Raw genomic sequence first — 25,147 nt, forward strand, 5'->3', positions numbered from 1 at the left:
AATTACAGGAATTACTGCAGAATTGCGGAGTAATTTTGGAATTACTGAATTACTTACTCAAAATCCGAATGATCCCGTACTAGCTGTAACTTTGGTTTCATGCATGAAAATTAATAGGCAATAAATAGAATTATAAAAGGTTTATCGAAATTATCTTTTTAACAGTTATTTTTTATTATTTTATTATTTTCTGAAGTATGTTTTCACAAACAAGAATCATGGAATTACCAGGATTACTGGGATTATTAGGAATTACCAGGATTACTCTGGAATTACTCAGTAAATCCGGAATTACAGAATTACTTGCTCAAATTCCAAGTAATTCCGGATTAGTGACCAGTCTGACACGATGCTGGAAACCCCTTGGCGGCGCCTCGGTCTGATTTAGCTCGTGTATCTTGGAGCACCGCAAAAACACCAACTTTTTCCCACAGAGTCCCACGTCGTCGTCACGCAGAGCATCGGGGCAAATTTTTATGAATAATCTCAGAACATCTAGATGATTGAATTAGCGCGCTGAAACGAGTTGGTGAGACAGTTTTTTGTTTGCCTTTTTTTTTCTTCTTCCCGGCCCCTACCGAATCGGCACAAGCTGTGATGGATTTTCCAAACTTTCACCGGCTGAAAATGGTGGTGGTGGGGAGGAAACACAACTTTCTTTTTTTTTGAGCTGGCGTCCTCGGGATGCCTCAAGGCTAGAGGACCAAAGTTAACCGGCGTCATTGGAAAAGTTGGATTGCGTTAGTGTTTTTTTTTTTGTGATGGACAGAATCAGGGTTGATGAACGCCCACAAATATATCTGTTTTTGAATAATTATGATTTTTTTATATAAATGGGTTGTACGTTAAAAAAAGAAATATTTTTAAGCAAGCAATAAGTCTTGAAACATCAAGATTTCAAATTTATGAAATTAGATTACGATATTTTAAGAGGACCCAAAAAACTTGAGGGCTCTTGAAAAATAGCTGTAACAGTTTTGACATCCATCGCCACGCTCAACAACAAAATTTCTGCGCCGGTTCAGAAACATGTGCACTAAGATTTTTTCATTTGGACAGTGTTAAGGTTGCGAACCAAGCTCGAACCACCTATGATTGAATGAGCTTAAAATTTCCCGGTAAACGGGAATTTTTCAACAAATTTCTCGGGAAATCCCGAAAATTTCCGGAAGATTTGAAAATTATTGGAAATTGTTGTTTAAGAAGATTAAGGAAACAACTTTAACGCTAAAAAATAGTAAGAGAAACAATTCATAGATTGGTTGCTTGTTAACCCTCAACAACCCAACCCCGCCTTTAGACGGGCTTCGATTTGAAAAAATCTCCAAAAATCAATTATTCAACCAACTCTTGAACTCTTGAAATTTAAGAAAATTTATGGGTTTTGTTAGGGGTCAACATTGGCTGTATTTTTTATTAACATTTCGTATATTTAAAGTAATCAGAAGTATGCAGAAATTTTTCTAGTGTCCCAGACTATGCCTCTACGATTGTTTTAACAATTTAAATGATAAGGGTGCCACTTTACAGCAGAAAATTTATAAAAAAAAACAAGCAAACAATTTGAAAAGTGACTGTAAAAACATGAAAAAAGTAGATAGGCAAAGTATAATGATAGGAGGTGGTAGAATAGGCCAAATACTACCAAAAACAAGCATAAACTTAACAAGATAAATGGAAATTAAAATACAAAAAAATGAAACAAGATATACAGGAAACAAGAGAAGTAAAGTTTTTCGTAGAACAAAAGTTGCTCAAAATGAACACGGGAAAAATAATGTTGGATATTTTGATGTTGATTGATGAAAGTGGTTTAACAGAACGTTAAAAGAATCTAGCCCAGAAAATAAGTTTGTCATTTCTAATAACCTTCAACCTTCCTGATCATCTGTGTTTGTGCTCTTTTAAACTTGAATCACGTTCTTTATTAAATCACATTGAAATTTAGAAATATTTGTGACAAGTTGTTTTTTAGCCTGTTTGCATTATTCAATGCAGAGGATTTTTTTTACAAAAAAAGAGATTTTTTTACATTTTATTTAATTTATCTGAAACTTTATGGATATCTTCCTTATAAAGTTGTAAATTTTATTTAGGAATATTTTAACAAAATTCACGGTATTTTTTGTCAATTTCTGAAAATTCGGTGTAATTAAATAATGAATTACAAAAAAAGGTTTTGATTCAGGCAAGCACTTTTTAATGAAAAAATAGGGTTTGATTTAATTTGCCCAAGAGTATTGCATGATTTTTTTTTCTGTTTTTTTTTTTAAATATGTTCAGGAACGGAAAATATAAACACTATGTTTTTGTGTCCGAAAATTTAAGTCTTTCGGGTAATTCTCTACCAACTCACACGAATTCGATTTTCGTGAAACTCTGTTCAAAGGGGTAACTTTTGTCCCTTATCACTAATCCGAGGTCAGAGGCGGTACGACCGCTTAAATTTTTGAACATGCGAAAAAGTCTGTTTTTTTTTTTAATAATTAGCAGTCTGAAAAGGTAATAAGATGGAAATTTGGTGTTAAAGAGTACTCGTAATCAAAATTCTGAAAAAAAATTCTGCCATTTTCTGTTACTCAACAGTTTGAAATTTAATGTACCGTAAACCGAGTGACTTTGATAGGATTTCAATTTATTTTATGAATATTGCCCAACTGGAAAGATTTTTCTCAAGATTATTATTTTTAAAACATGTACTGGGGTAGGCTACACAAAGTTCACGAACTTTTTCTGGAAAAAAAAATATTTCTATAATGCTCAGAAAAATAGTTACGTTAAAAATTCTCATTTTAAATTCCGGGGTGACTTTGATAGTCATAGTTTTTCTCGTTAAAATAAGATTATAGGTGTTCAAACTTCATTTTTACGTTAAACCATCACTAAGGTTGATGATAAAGTTTTCAAGAAAAAAAATCTATGTTTATATTAAGTTAACTAAGTTTTAAGGCTTTTTAACAAAATACATATAAATTTTAGGTAAATTATCGATTTATATTACATTTTAAACTGAATTCGAAACACAAATCACAAGTTTTCACATTTTATATGAAATTTGTTCAACTGAAATTTATAGGATATTTTTTTAAATTATGTTTCAAAAACACATATTATTTAATATTTACAAAATTAGTTGACCTTTTCCTAGTGGAAAATCGTCCAAAGAATCCAAAAATGTATTCCATTTTCCGATTCAAAATCATATACATTTTGAAAATCATGAAACTTTGACAAGTTTGAAATAATGCCTTTCATCAACATTTTCTTAATTATAGTTAACTAACTTTTTAAACCTTTCAAAATGTTATGAAAAGTTCTTCTTGAGGTACTTTGAGTACTTCTCTACCATGTTCAGCATGGTTCCAAACCATTCCTTACGTATTTAATTTGTACTCTTTTTTTGCGGAAAAATCTCAAACCTACCAAAGTCACCCCGTTTTGCGGTACTATTCAAATATACATTAACCCAGAACGGTCATTTTTCCATTTAGATCACATTTTATTCATTTGAAAAATTCGTGAGCGATTCTCTACCAAAACCGGAAATGGATTTTATTTGAATTTTTTGATTTGGCTCAAACTATGGGGGGGCCTTCCTTATGACCAAAGAAGCTGTTTTGTGTCATTGGTTCACCCATACCAGTCTCCATACAACTTTGGCTACTGTCCATACAAAAATGGTACGTAAATATTTTCTGAATTTTCTGATCAATTTGGTGTCTTCGGCAAAGTTGTAGATATTGTTGAAGACTATTGAGAAAAAAATAGGTACACGGATGGCTCTATGGCTCAAAAGTTGCGGGTTTTTGTTCCCTAAAACATATAAAAAAATCTCGAAAATAAAAAAATCGTATTTTGGAAAATTGAGTTTTGGTGAAAAAAATTGATTTAAAAGTCTGCAATTTTTTTCCTTGCCTTTCCTATTTTTTTCTCAATAGTCCTCAACAATACCTACAACTTTGCCGAAGACACCAAATTGATCAGAAAATTCATTCAAAGGCTACAGCTGTTTGAATATTTACGTACCATTTTTGTATGGACAGCAGCCAAAATTGTATTGAGACTTGTATGGGTGAACCAATGACACAAAATAGCTTCTTTGGTCATAGGGAAGGCCCCCACAAAGTTTGAGTCAATCAAAAAATTCAAAAAATAAAAATGGTCGAAATCAGCCGATTTGATATATAAACATGATGGTTTTGCTGGTTATCATCACGAGTTACGGCGATTTTATGAAAATAAGTTTTAAAAAAGTTGGTTGTATTTTATCATGCCCGTTCATCGTTACCTGTGACATACACGAACGACAATACATAGAAGAAAGCAAAAAGCAACTATTAAAAAAAAAAATGTTTCCTAAAATCGAGAAAACTCATGATCGTTATCAGCAAACTCCTTATGTTTACATATGAAAATGTTTGTAATTGTCTGCTCTACTATTTTGTAGAACATTGTTACACTCTTAAAAATAACCCTGCAAAATCAGAAAAAAACAAGATCGTAAATCTTGATACATTTGTATTGTCCGTCGAAAAAAAAAATCTATCTAATCTGTTTCAATTATTGTCAATATGAAAATTTCTGTTCGGGTAACCCCTGCCGAACGAGATGTAGTAGCTGTACGTGAGCTTTTGCACAGTGAGTAACGTGCCGTCAGTACGCAGAGCACACCCTGCTAAAGTTTTGTCATTTGAGTCTCCAAATCTACCTAGCCGGCTGCTTTTTTCCCTGAAAAACGCTCAAGGGCACTTTCGGCCAGTCCAAAGTGGTTGTTTTTGTGTACTCCTCGGAAATTCCGTGGCCGCAGGATTTACGCGCTCGGAGAAGAATCGTTCCATTTCCGAGTATTCGAGCGGGAAACTTTTCCGTAACAGACAGACGACTCACGGTGCGCACGGTGCTGTCCTCCGGGCAGGACGAGAAAGTGCATTTGCAAAAGTACTCGTCACCGTGACGATGATGGGGATTCAGTTTGGAGCCCGAACTTGGTAAAAACTAGTACAAATTGAATGACGTTCAATCTGTCGAATTGGAAAACAACGAACCACCTAGTGAGGTGTGGCTGAACTTTCTCGAACATTTTTCCATGCGAGTTTGAGAAATTTCATTCTATTTGCGGATCTTGGTCCTGGATGGAATTCCGGCAAACCGGCATCCAATCAACGCGCTCGTCACCGGTGCTGGCATGCTGAAAAATTCATAATCTACATTCCCGGAAGTTGCGCTCCCACGTGTGTGTGTGTGTGTGTGTAGACAACTATCTTCGCTAGTTTCCCACTCCCACACACATGGAATCTCGCGAGAGCTCATCACCATCACCATCATCATTATCTTCTAAACCAGGTAACGCATTCGCACTTTGTTTCAGCTTGGTGGTTGCTGATGGTGAGACACGTCAGCTTGATTTATGAACGTTGGTTGGTTGGGCTCTCGGAAAACGCGAACTGTTTGCACGTAGTTTGCCACGTGGTGCAAGGGAGTGCGTGTGTGTGTAAGAGATAGATTGGCCAAGGGATGGAATAATCTGTCTGTGACAAAAAATGGTTGTCGTTCGCATTCCATCGCACACAAATAAAAGGGCCTTTGGCGAAACGGCTGGTAACGTAGTTGACAAATGTTTGTGTTCTCTTACTTTCAATTTTTGTTTTCAATATCACTTGGTAATCCACTTCCTGAAATGTTGACTTATTTTGTCACCTTATTCAAGAACGCCATTTTGTGCAGCAATCACTTTATGACCATCGCAGATCCGTGAAAAAAGCGAGTGTGACAAGATACCAAGATCACAATGATATCAATCAAACCATCCCCTTTAACGACCTCTGGGTCTTTTGTGGTCTCTATTGCAAGTTTCTGCTCGAACTTTTTTTATGACATAACTTTTGTTGATCGAAGTTCAAGAATACACAGCAACTAAGGAATTGACAATTTTGGAATAAGAAGATAACAAATTCCTTAGTTGCTGTGTACCCTAAAACTTCGATCAACAAAAGTTATGTCATAAAACTTACGGACCCAATACTGCCACAATCTTAGAGTAAAAATAGTCAAACTATGTTGTAAAATGGTTTGTAGATAGTACTTAGGGGGATGAATGAAAAAAAGTCAAAAATATTTAAATTACCTACGCCCTTCTCAAAGGTCATTTTTGAGTACAATTGGCTTCATAAACACAAAAATGGCTTATATAGGCCTAGGATGACATGTCTAAAAAGTTTCATTTAAACCGGAGAGGGTCGGCTACAAAAGTACCAGAAAAATTCCTGATTTGAGCTGGTATCGCTCTATAAGAAAACATTTTTTACTAAAATAATCACCAAAAATCAGGATCAACTCGGATCGTTTTGCACTCTTTGACAAAGTTGAAGGGAATTGAATTTCTTACAAGAGTCTAACACTTGGACAATTTTGGACGATACCCACGCCATCTGACAGAAAAACACTGAAGCGAAGTTTTTCTGCATACATTTTTGCAATTTTTATAAACCTCAACGATATAAAGCAACCCTTAAACCTTAACCGAGTTGGCTCAAAATTGGCACAGATACTAATTGTTGCCTATGGAATCGAGTCAGAGGGTATCCCTAATGTCGATTTTGTATTATTGTCACCCTAGTCTATATACAGGGGTGTCCAACATTTTTGAATGGCTGAAGAAAACTTAAAACTCACGCGGCCAGATGTGAAAACTATAAAAAAAAGTTATTTGAAAAATTGCATGGCAATCTGCAAGCCTTAAAAATCATGGAAATCAGATTGCTGCATTTTTTTTTTGTAAGAAATTTACCAACTATGATTTGGTGAAGGTCGAGGGGTATTAAACATGTTGTGGCTGGAGGCAATCTTCATTTAAAAAATGTAATAAAAATGGGAAATAGTAATGAATTGCTTAAACTTTTATTGCATATGGATGCAACATACTTTAAAAATCGGCTTATTTTTTTCAACGGTTCAAGAGCGAATCCACCAACAGGGCATACTCGTTTGTATGGGACGTCGATTGGATCTCACCAATCCGCCAGAATTTTTCAGGGGTTGTTTGTACATATAAAACATAGCTTCTGGTCAAAATATGAACACTCTAGGTCAACGGGAAGTGGGGCAAATTGGGAAACAAAGTTGTTTGATTCAAAAACGTCAAAAATCTTTGAAACGCTGTAACTTAGGCAAAAGTCAATTAATTTTCGAAATTCAAAATGCATCCAAAGAGCTTAAGAAAGGTAACAAAATGCGGCATGAAGCATTTCAATTGATAAAATCTATAGACAGTTAGTGGCATTTCAGTGAAAAAATAGCACAATTTTCAAACTCAAATAAAAAGTGTTCCATCCAGATATCAACACAATTCGACCTGAGCAGTTCTCTCCGATTTCAATCATTCGATTTTTTTTTGTATTTTTTTATCCCACTGAAACTTTTTTGGTGCCTTCGGTATGCCCAAAGAAGCCATTTTGCATCATTAGTTTGTCCATATAATTTTCCATACAAATTTGACACCTGGCCATACAAAAATGATGTATGAAAATTCAAAAATCTGTATCTTTTGAAGGAATTTTTGATCAATTTGGTGTCTTCGGCAAAGTTGTAGGTATGAATACGGACTATACTGAAAAAAAAACGATACAAGGTAAAAAAAATTTTGGTAATTTTTTATTTAACTTTTTGTCACTAAAACTTGATTTGCAAAAAAACACTATTTTGATTTTTTTTTTATTTTTTGATATGTTTTAGAGGACATCAAATGCCAACTTTTCAGAAATTTCCAGGTTGTGCAAAAAATCTTTGACAGAGTTATAAATTTTTGAATCAATACTGATTTTTTCAAAAAATCTAAAAATTAATCGCAAAAATTTTTCAACTTCATTTTTTGATGTAAAATCAAATTTGCAATCAAAAAGTACTTTTGTGAAATTTTGATAAATTGCACCGTTTTCAAGTTAAATCCATTTTCAGGTGACTTTTTTGAAAATATTCGCAGTTTTTCATTTTTAAAAATAAGTGCACAATAACATTTCAAAAAGGCCATAAACTCAATATTACGCTCTTTTAATATGTTAGTCTTGGTTTAACAATTTTGGAAGTATTTTTTTTAAAAGATCGAAAAATTTCACGAATGTTTCATATTTTAACATTGAAAATCGGACCATTAGTTGCTGAGATATCGACATTAGAAAATGGTGGGTTGTTTGGATAAGACATAGAAAATATCAATTTTTCTGTTTTTAAACGTTTGCATGACAATATCTTAGTAAAATATAAAAAATTTTCTCAGCTTTTCAAAAATATTTTTTTCAAATGTGGGCAAACAAGTGCACTAATTTTAAAAAGTGAAAAACTGCGACTATTTTGAAAAAAAAGTTACATAAAAATGGCTATAACTTGAAAACGGTGAACTTAATTAAAATTTCACCTATGTATTTTTGATTGCAAATTCAATTTTACATCGAAAAATAAAGTTGAAAAATTTAAATTTTTTGATAAAATCAGTGTTGATTAAAAAATTCATAACTCGGTCAATGATTTTTTGCACAACCTGAAAATTTTAGAAAAGTTGGCATTTTATGTCCTCTAAAACATATTAAAAATAAAAAAAATTAAAAATAGTGTTTTTTTGCAAATTAAGTTTTAATGATAAAAAGTTGATTAAGAAAATCACAATTTTTTTTACCGTGTATCATTTTTTTCCAGTGTAGTCCGTATCCATACCTAAAACTTTGCGAAGACACCAAATCGATTTAAAAATCCTTCAAAAGATACAGATTTTTGAATTTTCACATATCATTTTTGTATTGACAGCTGCCAAATTTGTATGGAACATTATATGAACGAACTAATGATGCAAAATGGCTTCTTTGGGCATACCGAATGCACCAAAAAAGTTTCAGTCGGATTAAAAAATACAAAAAATAAAATTTAAGAAAAAAGACCGATTTTGTAATGAATTGCTGTCTGGGTAAGTTTAACATAGAATATATACACTTTTTCTTTTAGTGAATCTTTTGGTTGTAAACTTTTTATCGAGGGACCCCTTAAATCCAACTTTTTTTAGACATTTTTATCATTCGTGTTTCTGAGTCGATGTCACAGTTGAAACATGCATAAAAATGTTTATTTATCCATTACAAACAATTAAGAAGTTGTTTTTTCTGGTGTAAATTAATGATTTTTTTTTTACTTTAATTGTTTAAAGGGTTAAAATGGATGAAAATAAACATTTTTATACATGTTTCCATTAAGTTAAGAGTCTCAACTAATGAAGTTTTGAGTTAAGCTGCCTCCAACAGGTATCAAAAAATCAACATATTTTACAAAATCTTCTCAAATAGAATTTCGATCATCAATTAACTTATGAATCCATAAATTTTCCGTCAAAATGCTTTAGTTGGAAAAGATACAATGAAAAAGTTAACTAAAATTTTACAAATTCATGATTATTAATAATTTTAATTGCTAGATTATTCAAATTTAAAATTCAGTGCAATACAGAACAGAGTTATCAAATTTGTTATTCATTTACAAATTGTACATGCTATTCTTATTTTTTTTGCATATGAATATATTGCTGCTGGCTACCCAACCAGTAAAATAAATTCAAGCAATCTAAAGTTTATAAAAAAAATGATTTTATTTGTTGATACGTCAACTTTAATTTATCGATAATTGTTGCAACATAAACGCGTTCGCTACTGTGCGGAGGATGCTGATCAAGGGACTACTTTTGCAGGACGACTCAGACCGCTAAACGCAAACCCACCGCCCGCGAGGACCATATCCAGCTCACATTTGGGCTTATCACCGGTGCCATTATTATTCTCTTCTGCGTCTCCCCGCTGTCAGCATGCGTGTTGATGTGCAGAGTTATGCGGTTTCTGCAACTGTCTCCTGGTGAGAGGTGTAGAAATGTTTACTCACCCCACTCACTCGTCCTCAATGAGCAGAATGACAAACGGTGGCAGCGTTCGCATGAATGATTTAATTAGCTCCATCCACGCCACTCACCAACCCCTTTGCGCAGTGATAGTTTGCTAGAACCACGTCGTCGGTTCACGGTTAATAATTTCCATCAACAGCAATTACGGTCGCTTTCAAGTGGAAAACTTGATGAAATGGCGAGTATCACGTGTGGAAACACATACACACACACAAACTCACACGTGTGCGGACACGTGTTGAAAGTTCCAGGTGCAAGGAGCTTTGTCATGTTTTCACGGTGATGACACACTGACCTAGCTGTGCGGTCTTTGAAGGTGCAGTTTGTGGTTAAAGTTATCGGAACTTGGCAAAGGAAGGAAACTTGAAGATTTTTTTTGTAAATTGTGAGTTAATATTCAGCTATCCCGCAGAATGTAGGTCACTCAGTCACCACGAAACCAGGTGCTACGAAACTAACCGCCGCCAACCAAGAGAGCGCTCCAAGAATCTTGTAAAATGTGTGTTTACTCGCAACCAACTTTTCACCGAAATACAGCGCGCTTACAGTTTGATCAAGGTGTATAAATCAGAAAACTTTAAATATTTACAGCTCCAACAACCAAGCTCGACCAGCACGAAATTCATTTTCGCAGCAGCATTCAAAGTGTACACAAACCCCTAACCTCATTTTCATAAGCCAACGCTGCCAAGCCGAGCTGGCTGGCCGGTCTTTCCTCGAACTTTGCTCGACTCTTCTCCGGGTTTATTGGGAGCGGAAAACCGCCAAACTTTGAGCGAAAACAGCCATCCCGCCAACTCTTGGCTCAGTACCTTGGGTCGAAAAACTTGTACCTTTGGTGGGGATACGGGAGGGAACGGATGTTGTGAAACCGTGAAAGAATGGAATTTTGGGATTGGTTGATTGCTCATTTTTCGTCGAACGCACCCCTGGACGCAGAACTTTGCGCCAGTCAACAGCCGCAGTAGATGGTCGGATTGGCAGATCTTTGAAAAATCGTTAAAAAAAGTTACAAACTTCATCCTTCGAACAGTTCACCACCTCCATCGAAAAACCACAAAACACCGTGTCAAAATGTACCATGCCACAGTGCTCGACTAAACGCACCCACCTTCAATTTACCCCCCCCCCCCACCCTTTCGAATCGCTGCACTTTGCTGGCAGTTTTGAAAACCCGGCAAATAAATCTTGACTTTGCTCTTGCGCTTTCTTGCCAGAATCCAAACAAACAACGCAACCAGGAATTTCGTTCAGCGAAACCCAAAAGGAAGGCCAGTACACGCTTAAACCGAACCGGGGAGATTTATTTGAAATAATATTTCTTCCAGGATCGACGAAGTAAAAGACGTAACTTAAACAGAGCAAAGTCAAAGCATGGAAAATAACCGGAAGTTACGCTACGTGAAAAACGCTTTGAAATCGATTCCAAGTTGAGCTCGTTTCAACTTTATTGACATATTGGAAATTTGTGGCAGCAGTGTAGTGAGCTGGACGAGGGAAATTTCTGAAACCGGAGCATGATGGAAAGCTTGATTCCGGGCTTGATTTAGTGCAAAATGCTTGATTTTTTTTTTGAAAGAAAAAACTGCCACTAAGAATGAATTAAAATATTTTTCAACAATCTGTTGAATTAGGGGTGAATTGGATTTACGTCTACTTGTTACAGTATTGTTCGTATTGATCATAGGGCAAAACAAATTTAACTATTTTGAAACCTTTTTTATCTAATTATTTTTTAAATCAAAATTTCTCAAAAATAACGAATATGTTGAAATTGAAACGAAAAAAAGCCGTCTTGTTGGTCTACAGGGCAAAAGTTAACTCTGTAAAAAAAACGTTTTAGAAAAATCGTAAAACCATGAGAAAAAACTGCGATAGGCTAAGAAGTTAATACCGTAGGCTTATAGTCCATGAAATTATTTCACTTTTGACTTATCGTGAAGACTTCCATCATTGTCATGATTTTTCGTTCAAAGATATAAATTTTGCGTCGCTTTCAATATTTTGACAAAATTCCTTCAACAAGTTGTTTAGAATAGTGCCCAACACATGCTGATTCCTTTTGGTAACGATTATGCCATTTCTTGTAAAGTTATGGAAATCGTCATTAATCAATGATTGCGAACTTGGGCGTCAATGATTGTTCCACAAAATTATATAAATTTTGAAACACATTTGATTTAGAGCAAAATTTCCTTCAGTGGCTTCAAGAAAGCAACAACCGGCACTTGCTGATTCATTTTGGTGCAGATATTCGTTGAAATGAAATTTATACAGAATATTTTCTAGTGATGATCAATTTTCTTCAAAAATGATAAACGGCTTCACCTTATTGGAGTATGGGTGTTGGAGGCTGTTGCCAAAGATAATGAATTAAAATATTTTTTTTAACAATGAAAATTTGCAAAAGATATGAGAAATAGTCAAAGCAATCATTATATATTTGGAAAGATAATTAATTTTACTTCAAACAAATGTCATGGAGAATGAACCATACAGTACACGTGACGGGACAACGAAAGGAGCAGATTTATGAAAAATTCATCTCCCGTTCAATGGCTTGCAGACTTTATTTGGTCAATATTTTTGGCTTTTGAGGTAAGAAAACGCATTTAAAGCACATTGCAATAATTAAATCATAATACAAATGAAACCTATCATTTGAAAAATCGCATTGGAAATTGAAAAATGTTGCATTTTAGTGTAGCTTTGCTAAGAATCGGTTTGATTTCTTTCATTACAATATTGAACAAAATAAACAAATCTAAACGCAACCTGTATCAATTAAAAACGTTACTTAATCCACCATTAGGTGGTTGGTGCCTTCCTCACATTTTGAGTGTAATGCTAAGTGATATCTGAGATCCGGCCTTCACAAAGTTAATAAATAACACTTAAGTGCTTATAACTTTTGATAGGGATGTCAGATTTTCAATCTACTGAACTCGTTGGAAAGGTCTTTTGATTACCTATGCAACAACAGGTCGCATGATAGATCCGGACAACGCTTTCATCGAAATATATGAAATTCGGCTTCTAAAAAGTGCATAAATAACACTTAAGTACTTATAACTTTTTATAGGGTTGTCAGATCTCTAATCTTTTGAACTCGTTGAAAAGGTCTTTCAAATACCTTTCTAAAAATGTATAACATGACATGACATGACATGAACATGAATCTTCCGGACTTTTGTTAAAATCGTTTTTTAGCATAACTTTTGAAGTACTTAACTAAACTTTATAATTTTAAATAGCGACTTATGGGACCCTAAGAAAAAAAAACCAGTGCTGAGATAACTCAGTGCAAATTTTTTTGATCAACATCCCACCACACACACAGACATTTGCTCAAAATTTGATTCTGAGTCGATATGTATACATGAAGGTGGGTCTAGGAGGTCAAATTAAGAATTTCGTTTTTCGAGTTATTTTATAGCCTTTCCTCAGTTAAGGTGAGGAAGGCAAAACTTTCTCAATTGAATTCCGAATTTAAAAATAATACTTTTTTAAAAATCATGATAAAATTGTACAAAAAACAAGATAGTGGGGGGGGGGGTCCGACCAAACGTGGCGTACTTTTCCAGGGTGGGTCAGAGCCAGCGTGACAAAGTGTGACATAGGGTGGAGGGGGGGGGGGGCATTTTTGGCCGATTTTAGCGTGACATACTTTAAGGATGACGCCTTTCGTCATTATTCTGTTTTTGCACGTGGCGTGTCGAAAAACTCAGTTTTTATATTCAAAAAATCTTATTTGGCCAAATGTTATGTGAAGTTTTCGGAGGAATCCGATAAAAATATTTTCAGACAAAGGCTCTTTGGTCCAGACACGGTCAAAACGCCATTTTTAGTTTTCATACGGCTTTTTCAAATGTTAAGCTAGATTTTTCAAACTTTTATCTATATTTCCAAAGAGCCAAACTCATCAACTTTCTTTTGCGTCTAAGACAGCTAAAATGGATAAAATGGCGCGGAGATATGATTTTTTATAAAGTAGTTTTTTGCGAAAAATGACGAAAATTGTCATTTTTGAACCACCCTATCACGCTCACCCTGATCGCCAAAAAAAAAAAAATACGGATCTTATAATTTTGGTGAAAATACCCGTCCATCGCTTTTATAAGTCCCGAGAAAAACGCCTTTTAATGCTTGACCTTGAATAAACAAAAACTGGAGCACGCAATGTAAACAATAACAAACACGTTTTGTTTGGTTGACCATTCTGTGCATTGTCCCGAAGTTTGATTGAAGTTGGTTGCTGGAGTCCCGAGTTATAATTACAAATGTTTACGGTACAGTCATACCACATATTCGGAACGGTTTCCAGATCGGCCAATGTTCAAAGATTTTTAGCAATAACAAATCGATAATTGAACTTAATGGTTCGCTTTTACCTTCATTTGAAAGCTTTTCTTGCGATCTTTCGAATGCTGTATCGAACATTTGCAAATTTAAACTTTTATATAAAGTTTTTGAAGAATTACTTTGACCCTTGAAATCCACAAATTCGGAACACTTTTTTCTTACGAATGTAAACAAATTTTGGATCGCTCCAGGAGTACATATTTATTACCAAATAATGACTTCACACACTGAAACCAATGAAACTCAAGCTTAGTGATGTTTTATACATGGGTTGAAAACTTTTTTTGTGAAAATATCAGTTAAATTCAGGTGTTCCACAATTGTGGGAGGCACAATAACATCCCACAATTATGAAACAGGCCATTTGGAGGCAGTGTTTTGCTGCTCTGCACAAAATAGTCTTGGAATGAAGTTTTTTGTTCAAAAAGTACTACTTTTACTAGTGAAATAGCAAGATAATGTCCAAATGAAGGTTCCAAAAATAGTAAGTTCGACAGAAAAGCTATAGTATACTTTTGGCATGCTATTGACAAATTATCATCAAAGTGTTCCGAATATGTGGGATGACTGTAGTCTAATTTGTACGTGCGTCAAACACGTTCTGACTTGAAATCCCTTGGGCCGATTGTCGCACTTGCATCAATTTTCAGACTGTGTCAAGATAGCACGACAAGATTGAAACTTCCTGCATATGAAAAGTGACAAAAATGCACGTGGTTTTTTCAGTTTTTATTGAATATCTCAAGATTGAAATCGAACTTTGGGGATCTGTGAAGGTCAAAAGGTGAGGCATTGTGAGCTGCACAAAATGGCGTCCTTAACTCAATTTGGTCCGAAATACACGTACGACAAGTTAGCACGACGGCGACGAACTACCTTATGGTGAATTAAGTAACGTTTTAAAGAAAACGAGCTGTGTGATGAAAAACTAACATTGCGAGTGTCATCAATAACGCTCAATTACCAAATTGAGTTAACGAAGTATGTGAACAAATCGTACCGCCCCCAAATTCCTACCCTAGGATAACCAAATATCAACCTGTTCCGGCCTCGCAAGCCCACCTATCGTGACCGAAACCATCCTCCCCAATGGTTCGTGGCCTTCGCAGAGTGCACTATTTATTCTGTTTCAGCCCGAATGTAGGTTTACGATAGAATTCCGCGGGTCGATTTCACCTGAAACGTCCTCAAACCCCAGCCTGGCGTCCGCAACACCAGGAAATCCAACATTTCGGCACAATGTCACCGCCGCCAACAGCAAGCACCCAGTGACACAGGTATGATTTCCGTTGCTTTTTTTTGGGAATTTCAACTATGTGTGCGTGTTTTGGCACTGTTTGTCCCGAGTGCGCTCATGATTGGAATTTTTCATAAGTAAATCAACGGAAAATGGTGCCATTTTCCGGGGCTAGTGCCCCCTCTCTTCGATCCCCCCTGAAGCGATGTGGTTGCGCTTTTTACTGTTCAAACTGATAAATTTAGGGTAGGGAAATGTGAGATAAAATTCAAACCAGCTAACTTTGAATAAAACATGATTATACATTAGAAATATTACAACTTTATCGAAACCAAATTGAATTGAATATTTCAAAGCAAATCAATTATTTTATTTTTTAAGCAATAAGATGGTGATGAAATAAACAGACAAAAACTTTACAGTAAAACAATAAAACACCGATTTGATTTTATGAAGCAAAAAGTATAGAGATTATCTAAACAAATAATGCTAATATTTTTCTCTGATTGACTTGTCAGTTAGAAAGACTTTGTTTGTTTTGAGTTTGCTTTTTTTGGTCGTTCTCACTGATGGTTGGCTAAAACAACTAGAGGTGGGCAAAACCGCTCTTTTTTAGGAGCCGCTCATTTTCGTTCGCTCATTAAAAAGAGCCGCTCTTTTGGACAGCTCTTTCGCTTTTTTCAAAATATGGATCAAATATTTATTTTAAAGAAAGGAGTGATTTTTTAAGCTATTTCACATTGGAATTATATAAATAATTTGAAAGAAATAAGCTGAAACGAGAATCCGTCCCAAAATTAAACCCAAGATTTTGGGAAATATTGCTATTAATTTTGAAATTGCTGTCAACATTGTTTATTTCTGCCAACATTGACCTTATGCTGATGTTTTATTTAGAGAATATATTCTGTTAACTCTTATCTACATTCTGATTTGATTGATAAAGTCTATAAGCGCTAAAGTTTATCCGGGTAAGAGATTTTTTCTCTGAGCTATTTAGTAGATTTTGGGTAATATTCAAGGTAATATTTTACAAGTTAAGCAATTTGAAACGCTCAAATTTATATTCGGGTAATACTTTAGTGTACGATCAGTTGTGCAATGAGACGTTTTTTTTCATTTTATTACTTTTGGAACTCCAAAAAATGTAGGAAACTGAAAATATGAGTTTGAAAACTATTAAGTGGTGTTCAAATATGGCGTTTATATTGGCATCAATGCTATTAAAAGTCTTTCTATATATATTGATGAGAAAGTTGCTTTAGACATCTCAATGAACCATGATGTTTCGGATCTAAAAATGTCGGGAAATGGCCCTTCTTTAGCCTGCTTTTTTATCCTGAAGCACTTGAAAAAAAAAACACCAAGGGACAATGTTGTGATTAATTTTTTAATAGCATTGAAATACGTATTTGAAATTGCATTTTCAATACTCAAAAACTAATTCAACACTACAATTTGTTGGAAATTCAATAAATTTTATTTATAACAAGTTTAAAAATCATTCCATCTTGGAACGGATATTTCAAAAGACCGGAGTTCAAAAAAGAACCGTGGTTCTTTTTTTGTGAGCCATGGTTCGTTCGCTCTTTTTTATGAACCGGCTCTTTGAGCGGCTCGCTCTTTTTGCTCACCTCTATAGTAAACTATAGTAAACCCTAGTAAACCCCTACAACGATGGTCAAATAAAGTTGGTATGGTACAAATGGTATGATCAAATAAAGATACTATAACAGAAAAATTTGCAAAAAAATTACAGATTTCAAAAAGACAAGCCAATTATGAGAAACATTTAACTTCCTCCCCTAAAATCATTCAATACCAGTTAACCTGTCGTAGGAAACGGAAGAAATAAAAAAACATAACCGACCAACATTTTGGAGCCCCTGCTTAGAGCACCTAGCCCTGTTCCTACTGCTCTCCCCTCCCCCAACCAAATAAAAAAAACCTTTTGCAATCAACGTGCGCGCGACCAAAACAGGACAGTCCCCGGAATTCCTGAACATATTTCTGAATTTGCCGTTTCAATAATTCCTCGATGCGCGACGCAACTCCCTGTGTCTGTTGCCGGCAGTGTCCTCGATCCTAGCTGCCCCCCAATGGAATGTTTGTTGGTGAGTGTTTGTTTTTGTTTTTTATATTTGTTTTGGTGTGTTCAATCGAGCAAAATTTTATTGGTTTTAACGAGGGAGCATATACGTTTGAAGAGCATTGATATTCCAAACTGGTTTAAAGGAATCGGATAGGTATTTTCGAAGGTAAACTATTAGTTCTTTTTTTCTGTTTAGATTTATTTAGAATTAGACTTGAACGTTGTGATCATGCAATTTTGTACTTGATAAAATTTTATTTTTTTGTGTACTAAGATACAAACTATACATATAACAAACAAGGCAAACGTAAGGTAGAACTATTCTCACTTCATCCTGTCGAAAATAGCCACATTCCAGCAACTATACCGAAAAGAAAACCTTCTCAAACGAGCTCCACGAAAACAAAACCAAGCCATAAAAAGGCCTCCAAATTTAACCTCCAAAATCCAAAAATGAACAACAATCTGCCAGTCGTATCTAGCGCCAGCAAGCACGCATTGGCCCCAGACCAGCGGAGCACATTCAGAACCAGCCCCGATGTTTCCATAGATTCCGACGTGTCCAAAACAAATCCGTGGCATGCAAGGTCCGGCGGCGACGGCTGGCATGACCACTGGCTCATGACTGGCTGGAAGTGTGGGAAGTAACGATTTTTCTTAGATTGAGGAACTACGGAAAAAATAGTTCCTAATATTTATTTTATGTTACATTTCATAAGTCATAAAAACATAAAAAATGGAACAAAATAAATCAGATTATATAAAAAAATTGATTTTTTGTTGTTAACCTTGAGCTTGGCATTTTTTTCTTAAATTTTCTCTATAGTATTTTTGTATCCACAATATGATATTATTTAATGAAAGTGTACAATTGTAAAGAATAAAATCTCAGTATGTTTATTTGAAATCCTCTATTCCCAAAGTTATTCAGATTACATTTAGGTTATCTTTAAGTTGGTCAATCATTAAATTATAGTTATTTTACTGATTTTTCAAATTCTGGACAAACCTACATGTTTGAATTTATTTGGAATTTTGAAGCAATATGTTGTTTATCATGACAGAAACATTGCCAAGTCAAGATTTCACACAAAATGGAAAAGTCTAAAATATCATGAATTTTATTGTCACAGAACAAATTTTATGCAAACCATTATCTTTAAAAGAGAAAAAAAACCCTCATCCCATCGGGACTGGCAACACCAGCCAGCAAAAGTCAAGTGTTCGGAGCTCTTCAAACTTTTCGATTTTTTCGCCGTAATTCACCGTGATTACCCACGAGTTAGCTCCTCCAGCATGCCAAGGGCCAGCCGTGGCCGAGGCAGTTCGAGTGCGGCCTCGAAAAACCTGCGAAGTTCATGTACCGGCAGAGTGCAGAAAGGTAAACACACAAATGCCGCATCGACCGCCATCGCGCTCGGGAGCGTGCCCGGTGACGTCACCGATCCTTCATTTTTACACACGCAAAACTGCCAATGCGAATTTAATGACCATTGGTATCAAAATTTTGAGCATCGAATGGTCATAAACGATCATGAGCATTCGATGCGCAAAGCGCGTTGACCATCCGATGTTCAACGTGTTTTTCTGACATTTTGACAGCTCTTTTGAATGTGTGCGTGTCATCACACGCAGCTTTTTACTGTTTGCACTATTCGCCACTAGCGCCGCCACCGTACATCATCACGGCTAGTTCTAGTACCGCTTTTCGCCACCAGATGGATTCCGCCATCCCCAGGACACAAACCAAAAAGAAGCAGAGAATATTTATTAAAACATACATGTATATACAATTTATTTGCCGTTAAACCAAAATTAAAACTGAATCAATCAAATTTACGATTGAGTCAGTTTATTTTTGGTTTACCAAGAACAGCAATTGTATGTTTTTATAAATATTCCTCCCAAAGAGAAAATATATTAAAAAACAAACAACAGCTTTTTTATTTGTTATTATTTTTTTTCTGATTTCTGATTTTTTAATACTAAATTAAACACCCATCTTTTTAGTCATCTCTATGACAATGAATCAAGAGTCAGGAATTCAGTGCTACGCAGTAATTGTCCGCACCTCCGCCGAGTAGTTCCGAAGTAACACACCGAAATGTTTTTGTTGTTGTCAACCGGTTCCTCGACTTGGTCGTGCCGGCCAGGTCTGAGTCTTCTGAATGGGATTTTAGGGACGCCTTGATGGAAGACTTTGAAAGAAGCGGCGAACTAGACTGGCAGGTCTACCGATGGCAACGGAATACCACGGCAACAGTGGCCTGCCGAAGAACGTATCGGCTTATTTTTCTGGTTCCTTCGGTTTGACCTCTGCGGTCGTAGATTCTTCTCTGATTTAGTCGTCTTTGGTCCGCTCGGGACGCCTCCGCACAAAAAAACTACCGATGCCAAGCTTCTGCAGATTGCGTTGCCGTTTCTTGCGTAGCTCAACGACGTCCTGCTCGTTCGTAACCAGCGGTTCCAGCTTGGCATCATCAAACGAGTTGTCAAAGTTGCTCCCGGCTACGACTGATTCGATCGCGTCGTCCTTGACCAATGCCGGGGGAGGTTGCAACTGCAGCTTGCCACGCTTGCCAACTCGGCCTGCAGCGATTTGATTTTGGCAGATTGTGCTCGCTAAGGCAAACTCCGTCCAAGTAGTGATTGCCTGCGCGAATGGAATGATCTTTTCCTCCGGTTTTGGGGTGGACTTTGGCGTGGATATTGGTGTCTGGGTCAGTTTTTTCTGCAACAGATGGGGTGGCGCTTCGACGATACTTGTTACATCAACTGCACTTAACCGTCTCCCGGTGGGTCGCCGCCCAGCTAGATGACGAATTGGACACGAAAAGCCCTTGTCCCGCTGCTGGCAGCCATCGCGACGAAGCGCCCCCTCCCGGCGTTCGCACAATCAAAACAAACCCGACAGCACCGGCACTTTTAGCCGTACTTCGGAATCGACGTCACGTTCCGTGGTAGTGTCACCGGCCACCGGCCGCGGCGATGCACGGGTAGTGGAACAATTTTGGACAGGACATCTGGGGAAAAATAAATGTTTTGATACTCTGGACCACGATGTAGCTTGCGTATCTACCTTGCACACTAAGCTCGCCCCCTTGCGCGAGCAAAAGTAGCACATTTTGCTTAAGGCCTGCGCCACGACCCCCTCCAGGATGCTGAGCGTCCCCGTGGCCGCGCCACGCCCCACGCCAAACAAACAGCTGGCACACGACCGGTGAATGTAAAAGTATCCGCCGTTCTTGATCGAGGTGAACTCCACCGGCTCGGTGTGGCCGATCTTCTCCAGCTCGTTCACGTACTCGGCGTTGATAACTGGGTTTCTGCAGAAGAAAGATCGAGTGTTGAGTAAGATCGCCGGTCAAAAGGTCACAGCCATACGCACTTACGTTACGTTCAATCCTTTCTGCCGTTTGTTGCTGCTCAGCAGCGGCGATATTGCGAGCGTGAGGACACCACCACCGCTGCCCGTGTTGGGGTTTTTGTCCCCCTGACTGGGACTGCTCCCGGAAAATCCCTCGTCGTCTTCCTAGGACGAAAGTGCGGCCGCCACCGTCCCTTCGACACTGTTCTTGACCTCGGTCCGTAGCATTGCGCCCTGGCGCAGCAGGCTGCATTCGCCGAGCGCGCACTAGGCGCACACTTTGCCGGGGTACTTTTCCGGATTCTTCCGGCATGGGCATCAACAGGTCCGTATCGTTTACCATCATTTCGGCCGGGCAGCCGCGGATTTATTCGTCCGGTGAGGGAAGTACCAGGACCAACGACTCGACCAGACTGTCCTATTTCCTTTTAGGAATCACGCACATTAGTAAGCTTAAATCTAAAAAAACGTTGAGGGGAGAGAGGAGGCTTGACTAATTAGGAGAAAACACTAAACAGTGAACCGAAATTGGTTCTCTGGGCTACGGACGGGAACCAATTTCGGACACTCGCGATGCGCTGTGCACAGAATTACCGGCGGAAACTTTCCCGGAGCGCCTACCGTTGTTGGACGAAAAAAACTTGCAAAGCGAGCACAGCCTACCGCGACAAAAAAACAAAACGTCAAACTGGCCACAGAGAAGAACGGGCTATTTTAAAGAGGATGAAGAAGAAATTCTTCTGTTGACAGTACGGTTTGCGCAAATATCACGCATACTAGAGCATGAACAAAATCGTATGATACAGAATGCGGTGGTGTTGGTGATTTTTGAAATGCTTTGAGCATCCGATGGGAATAATTTTGAACATCGGATGGGTTAGCGCGATTGAGCATCCAACGTTCACCGGAATTTCTTTGCGTGCACGTGTCATACCGTCCACGTGAGTCCCCAGTACGGACGAGACAATCGACCAGGGCATCCGGAAGCACTTCTGGCCAGCAGCAGCAGTCCACCAGCACTACGACAACAACCACTTCCAACGTTCCCACCAGCAACGAATTTGAGATGCTGAGTGGAGATGAAAACAACACCGACAGTGACAGTAGCAGTACTGGAGACGACGATGACGATGATGAACTTGCGCGCAAACAAGGAAAGCAGAAAAACGGTAACCCTCCGAAGGAACGACGACCACCTCCAATTTTTGTTTTGGATACGTTGGCTGACGATGTTGACGAGTTGCTTGAGGGACTCCAATATTGTCTCAAAATTAGCAAAACTTCTGTGCAAGTGATTACACACAAGAAGCTGAATTTCGACTTGGTGGTGAAGAAGTTGAAGTTGCGAAACTTTATTTTTTTTTACCTTTGACCCTGCAGATAAGGTCCCAGTGAAGATCGTCCTTCAGGGATATCCGGATCGCCCGATCTCCGACCTGGAAGAACACCTGACGGGCGTCAAGGTAAAGCCTCGAGAGATAAAGGTGCTCTCAAAATCGACTACGGTGACAGGTACGTACACCTTGTACCTCTTGTACTTCGATCGCGGGTCCGTCAAAATCCAGGACCTACGGCGGATTAAAGCACTGGACGGCTTCTTTGTGACGTGGCGATTCTACACGAAGAATCCGGCCGATGCAGTCCAATGCCACCGCTGTCAAAAGTTTGGACATGGCTCAAGAAACTGCCATCTTCCGCCCCGGTGCGTAAAGTGCGGTGAGACCCACTTCACAGAAAGGTGCAATCTTCCGCGGAAAGACCAGCTGGGGGAAAACGCTCAGCAGCACAAAGCGCGCGTCAAGTGCGCAAACTGTGGTGTAAACCACACAGCGAATTTCCGTGGCTGTGCCGCGCGGAAAAAGTATATCGCAGGACAAGAAGAAGAAAGCGCCAGCGTCCCGCCAACCCCCGGAGACTTCGAGCTCGACCGCTGCAGCAGCTGGCGGCGGAGCGGTTCGATCGACCAACCCGGTTGGGGAGGTTCGTACGCTAGAGTAGCCGCTTCTGAGGGCGGTTCTCCCCCGGGACAAGCTGATGTTACCGGTGATGATCTCTTCACGCTTCCTGAGTTTTTCGCCCTAGCTGGAGAGATGCTCACGCGCTTTCGTGCCTGCCGAAACAAGGCAGAACAATTCCAAGCTCTCGATGAGCTGATGATGAAGTACATCTACAACGGATAAGCTGCCTTGCGCAGCGAAGTTTTTCGACGTCAATAGACAAAACATACTGTGATTTAGTTTTAAGCTTTTCTATTTCTATCCTTTTCCTTAGCAAATCTAGAAGTTTTTTTTTTATTTTTCCTTCTCTTGCTAAATCCATTGTTAGAATATCCAATTATATCAAAATGAAATATAGTTCAAATCATAGTTGAAAGGAACTCCAAAACTCTATTAGGTTATAAGAAATACGGAATTGTAAATTGATTATTTACTTATAAAATAAATTGAATTGAATTGAAAATAGAAAAAAAAATGTTTTATTTTTGCAATTTTCATTGTATTTTTATCCAAAAATAACGCATGACAGTGTTGCCAGGTCATTTAGCATTATCGGACAAAGTTTACTGCCTTTAAATATCATATAAAAATGTTATTCCAGGAGTTTTTACCAAAACAAACCAACATCTTGCCATGAAAAGTTCACTGTATTCAAAGAATCATCATCATCTCGTGGCAGTGTTGCCTGATCAAACATATTTGTGGTTAAACAAAGGACTTTAAGGATTATTTAATAATGTACTAAACATTATTTTGATTTTAAATGATAACATTCAACCCTGAAAATTTTATCAAATTTCAATTAAGATATTCTATTCAATGACAGTGAATAATTCTACTTCAAATTTTCATCGTTCTGCCTTGAATCATTGTGTTTTTTTTTTTTGTTGAAAACTCCTTTTAGAAACAGCCAATTCATCATCAAAGTCCACGACGGAGTTATATGCTGTTCCCTAAGTGACATGTGAAAATAAAATTGAGAAATTGCACTTGACCTGTTATAGGTAAATTGAGTCAATTTCGAAAATGGAAAATTTATCCAAACAAACCAAACAGTTATCTCTTCATCAAATTTTGTTCATAAATCTTTCCGTGCGGCAACAACAGACCCAAACAAAAAGTGAAAACTTGCCGCGTCTGGCACCTCAAAAAAAAACCCGTCCGCGCCCAACCCGGAATGAGGACAGAAAGCAACAGAATTAATCAGTTCAATAGAGACTGGCAACCTAGCGGTCGAGATGGCCTCACTGCTTCTTCCAGCAACACACTGGCACACAAACCACGAGGCTTTTGGTGTCTAATTGGGTCAAAATCACTCGAAAAGGAAAAAACAATATAATAACACCGTGAGGCACTGCCGAACCATTTGAGGTTATGTGGCTCCAGGCCAATCGATTTCACTTCCACTCGAAGGTTGATAACTTTGAAAATGCACTTTGCAGGCACGATTGAATGGCACTTTGAACTTTTCCGACGGTAAGCTTTCCCCCCCAGGAAGCTGGCCACTGCCAGTCCACTGCATTCACACTGCTCGATTCATGCAATTTGGCAACATTCCATCACTAATTGATTGCTCGTTTGGAGTGCGTCACTTTCTAACCTCAAAATTTCCATTTGCACTTCATTCTCACAAAAACTGGCAGCACGGGATTTCGCCTGATTTGGAGGAATTTAAGGATTTCCTAAATAAGTTTATTTCAATTTAAATTTTGAAAAACAGGTCGGCGTGGTTGGAAAAACTCAGACGGAAAAGCGAGGACCCACCACCCGACGCGGTTCAAAGTGGGCTTCGAACTGGCACAGTTCTTCGGAAGGGGTGGCGAGCTCGCCCTCGCTCGTCGAGGTGACGAGCAACTACTACTGCTACCAATACTAGTACCATTAGTAGTTTCCGCTAGGGTGGGAAATTCCAACGGAAAACAGAGAGTACAAGAGAGAAGAAACCTGAAAACGACGAGGTTCCCTCGAAAGAACTCAAGTTCTGTACAGGAATTTCGGAGAGCAAATTCTCACAGGAAGGACCGACCGAGAGAGAGAGAGAGAATGATAGAGTACACTTACAACAGGGTCACTTCGGCGGAAGGACTTCAAGGAGACGGACAACCTGGCTTGGTGTGGGTTATCCAATCAGGTAATCAAATAGGGTAGAGGACCCAGAAAT

General features: G+C 37.9%; 1 protein-coding gene across 8 annotated transcripts in view; it reads right to left on the bottom strand.

Moving 5' to 3' along the window:
• The window catches only part of LOC6033013 (ankyrin repeat domain-containing protein 12), a 103,287-nt gene extending 78,471 nt beyond the window's left edge, over positions 1-24,816 (bottom strand). For 2 of the 8 annotated variants that reach the window (XM_038255379.1, XM_038255384.1), the window contains exon 1: positions 24,213-24,813. The gene's annotated coding sequence lies outside the window, so the exon portion shown is untranslated. Of the gene's footprint in view, positions 1-24,212 lie in introns of all 8 variants that reach the window. The other 6 variants (XR_005277411.1, XM_038255365.1, XM_038255372.1 and 3 more) reach the window with 6 other exon arrangements.
• Positions 24,817-25,147: the final 331 nt, after the last annotated feature.

Source organism: Culex quinquefasciatus, chromosome 1 (genome assembly GCF_015732765.1).
Source record: "Culex quinquefasciatus strain JHB chromosome 1, VPISU_Cqui_1.0_pri_paternal, whole genome shotgun sequence".
NCBI classification, from domain to species: Eukaryota; Metazoa; Arthropoda; class Insecta; order Diptera; family Culicidae; genus Culex; species Culex quinquefasciatus.